This window comes from Mus caroli, chromosome 4, assembly GCF_900094665.2.
Source record: "Mus caroli chromosome 4, CAROLI_EIJ_v1.1, whole genome shotgun sequence".
In the NCBI taxonomy this organism is placed as follows: Eukaryota; Metazoa; Chordata; class Mammalia; order Rodentia; family Muridae; genus Mus; species Mus caroli.
This window is the reverse complement of record NC_034573.1, coordinates 145999724-146003797: the sequence shown is the minus strand read 5'-3', so window position 1 is coordinate 146003797 and position 4074 is coordinate 145999724. Positions and strand designations below refer to the sequence as shown.

The window sequence follows — 4074 nt, the reverse complement described above, 5'->3', positions numbered from 1 at the left end:
AAAGAAAGAAAAAGAAGGGGGGTGGGGGAAGAGAAAGAAACTATCTGCATAATTCAAATCTGTAGTTCCTTCTAGGAGCTTCTAAAAATAAAAACGGACTCAAATTATTGTCTAGCTCTTAACGTAGTTACCAAACTATGTTTGTAACCTGGATCAACCTGGTGAAGCCAACCCATGACTTTCTTGCAGGATTTATAGTAGAGGAGAAGCAGGAGCTGTAAAGCCCGGGCCCAAAATGTGAGAAAGCCCCAGATTCAAATCCTGCCCCCACCCCACCTAGGCCACACACACCACCACAAACACACAAATTAAAAACAAAACAAAAAACCAGTTTTGCCTTCTTTGTACACTGCAGTAATACTAAGAAAACCCAATAAGATTACGAGACAACAGACGCAAGTTAGAAGCTGGCAGGGGCTACATGGCCAAACCCTTTCTCAAAACAATAAAAACAAAATACTGGGCTAAGTTCGACACCTTTACATTTACTGAGTTGAGAATTCGGTAAGAATACAGTTGTGTGGAGAAATTGCAAAGGCCAAACGCCGAAATGCTGAAGGATTTGTAATACGCTGATATAGTGGTTCTCACAGCAAAGTCCTCAAGAAGACCACATTCCGTGGGAGGACCTCGACCACTTCATGACACCAACAGACCAACGGAAGTCCCACATCTCCCACGTCCTGCTCCGCTCCGCGCACCTCCGTGCTACTTGCGGTCCATTTTCCCTTTCAACCTCCCCTTCCCTCCATCTGTCCATTCGCGCAACCACCATGCTCCACTNCCGGCTCCATCCGTACCGCCTCATCACTGNCAAAATGGCAGGCAGAGAGGTAGGCACTGTCCCGCTAGGCCTTGGATTAGTCTCAGAGTCCCAGAGTCTGGGCTACCCGGAGCCTTTATCGTGTAGTTGCAGCCACCACCTCCGTCAGACCAGGGCCTTCACTCACCACACACCAGCCGAGTTCCTCTTTCGTACCGGCCGCCTAGCGAACGCCCTGCGAGCGCCCCCTGGGACTTGTAGTCTCTGATCCGCCCCCGCCCAGGCGTTGGCGAGGGCTGCTTTAGGCAAAAAACTACAACTCCTAACGGCCCCTTCGCCCAAGTGCGTTTGTCCAGGATTCTCTCCTGGTTTGCATTCAGAGCTCTGACTGGGAAATGTAGTCCAAGAGGACTTGAACCTAGGGAGGGTAAAGGGAGGAGTAGAGTGGGAAGGAAACGACTACATTCCCCAATATTCCTAGGGGCGGCCAATCATCGTAGTCCTTGTTAGGTGGCCGACCACCAGTGTCTGACTTGATTCTAAGCAAGTCTATGGAGTGTAACGTCCGCCTCGATCCAAGAGGATCACAAAAGAATTCAGAACTGCCAATCAAGGCTACGGGAACCTTTGAAATATTTAACTGGCTATAGTTTGTGATTGGCTAGCCCCATTTCAAAATGAAGACAAAGTTCAAATTAATTCTTTTGTAAAAATCTGGACTTTCTAATACATCTTTGGTGTGTCTGCTCAGGGAGCTGGACTCTGGTTCCTCCCAAATGGGAAGCCACACCCACTCTTAAACTGAGCATGGAGCCTCTGAGGTCACCAAGTGGAATGCTTAGGAGGAGTCTTGTCTCTGGGCTACCTGATCGCCCCGGTCTCTTTCACTTTGGAAGCCTCAGGTAGTTAGGCTTCTTCACAGAAGCTATCCTAAAACTCCTTGGACGCACCACAGTAACATAAGGAGGAGGCATTGTATTTTTTGAAAGCTTACATCTTCTCTGAAGTGGGGTTGAACCACTAGATCGCCCCTGGAAAAGAGCAAAAGTGTGCACCAGGGCTCTGTTTTGAACAAAGATTAGAGAGTATCTGTCAGGCTTGGTTCTGTTTTTTGCACCCTGGTCTCGAGCTGCCTCCAGCGTTTGCTCTCTGCTAGGCCTTCCTCACTTCCTCTGACATGACCTCAGTTTCTCTGATCTGGTAGAGCTGGTCAGACAACTTAGCATTCTTTGCACCACCGCGATTTACTCTTCTCTGGAATTCTACCCTAAGGCCCAGTGGATCTAAGAATAAAGCTGTGGGCTTTCTTGGTCAGCCGCAGTGACTACAGCAGCACAGGGGGTGGGGGTGGGGGGGTGGGACTGTGGTAAAATGGACTAGATTCTTCCTAAATTAGTGACATCTGGACAGACAGGATTTCTGTTTGTGTTGGTTTTTTGTACTTCCTCTGGGCTACCCCCAGGACCTCTAGTATTTCTGGCAAATATTAGGAAAAGACGGATGACTTTGAAAGGGTTGTGTGAGTATGTTCATCAGAGACTTGACGTCCATGGAGCTTTGGCTAGGCAGTGAGTATGAGGGGAAGAGTTATACACAGGACACTAGTACCTCTTCTCTCACTATAAATGCTTCTGGTGGGATGGAAAGGTGTCTGGGGGCTCAGGAACCCAAGAACCACACAGCTCTGAGATGGTGGTGTCCCAAGGAAAGGGTATCCTGAGACACGGGAGCCCAGGAACCACACAGCTCTGAGAGGAAGCCTCCTCAGCAGAGGCATTGCAGATCCCAGGGGAGGGTGTCCCCAACTGAGCTGAGGAGCTCAGGAGCCTCAACTTCTTAGCTTCTTTTCTTGGCTTCTTCCAATGACAGAATAACTCCAGGCAGTGAATCTCATAAAGGCTATTTATTCAAGGGAAGAATCCAGGAAGAGGGACAAATCCAGGGACAGATGCCCTCTGCTCCCAGGAGAGGACATCAGGGAAATGGGCACAGGGCAGTGAAAATAAGAATTTTGGAGAGGGTGGAGCTTCTCAGGGCAGAGATGTCCAGAGTGAGGATTTCAAGTCCTGAGCTTGGGAATCTCAAGGATTGGTAGACTTTCATGCTTAGGGATTAGTGATGTGTGTGTGTGTGTGTGTGTGTGTGTGTGTGTGTGTGTGTGTGTGTGAAGTTCAGGGATTGGTAGTTTTTTCCCACTTGGGGATTTGTGGGTTTTCCACCCCCTTTTCCCTGCGTTGGGCCCAGGGTTAGGATAAGAATTCCTGAGGTGCCATCTCCGTGGAGCTGATAACAAACCTAACCCCAGCCCATTTTGTAATAGTACTGTAGTCAGTAAGTTTATTTGGCCTTGGAGGGTAAGGATAGTCTAAGGTTTTCTGGACCTCAAATCCCTATACATAGAATTCACCACTCTAACTCTTGCAAAGCACTGTCTAATCCAGTTATAGTCAAGAGCGCAAAATTTTAAGTTTCCTTGGTCATCTTCTAAGTATAGACTTAAAATTGCTTCTTTATCAGCCAGCAGTCAGGAAAGCAGAGGGAGGAGGATCTCTTAGTTCGAGACCAACCTGGTCTACAAAGCGAGTTCCAGGACAGGCAGGGTTATTATACAGAGAAACTCTGTCCCAAGGGGAAAAAAAATAAGCTTACCATGCTGAAAGCATCTTTGTCCAATCTATACATCCAACCCTCTGAACAGATGAAAGAGTGCTCGTGCTTTTAATTCTGAGCTATAGCTTTTGCTGTGACTTGAAGGCATGAATCTATTGGTTGTTTTTTTGTTTGTTTTGTTTTTTCCTTTCTACAATGTGGATTTCAGTACAGATTACAATAGTGGTAATGCTAATGTGTCTAAAAATTTTATCTCTTTTTAAAAAAAATCTTGTAAGCTTTAGGGAGTCATGAAACTTTGATCCACCTGTCACAGGTCAAATGGACTCCAATTAAGAACTCCTGTCAATCAACAGCCTATGCTGCCTACTGCCTATACCTGAGGGTAGGATCCCTCCTCTCTGTCTCTCTATGCTTGCCTTGGTATTTCTTACCTCCCCCAACTACTATGACCATATGCCTGGAAGGTTTTTTTTTGAGGAGGGGGGAGGCTGGAAGTTTTACGTGAACACCCAAGATAAAGATTTTCTGTAGCCTCCCTTCCCCCCAGCCTGGAACCTGCCTGCTCAAGGGTGGAGCTACCGGCTCATTCGTCCTGCCACGCCTACCTACTGCTGGAACCTGCCTTTGCTGCCTGGAGGCACACACGTGTTCGTCCTGCTACTGGACCCTGAGTTACTTGGCGGGAAATTGGGTTCCCT

At 47.6% G+C, this 4074-nt stretch overlaps 1 protein-coding gene across 2 annotated transcripts in view; it reads right to left on the bottom strand.

The window, feature by feature from the left end:
- Window positions 1-1118, bottom strand: part of C4H1orf159 (chromosome 4 C1orf159 homolog) — an 18337-nt gene extending 17219 nt beyond the window's left edge. The window contains exon 1 of one of the 2 annotated variants that reach the window (XM_021160341.2): window positions 951-1118. The gene's annotated coding sequence lies outside the window, so the exon portion shown is untranslated. The other variant, XM_029476689.1, reaches the window with a different exon arrangement.
- Window positions 1119-4074: the final 2956 nt, after the last annotated feature.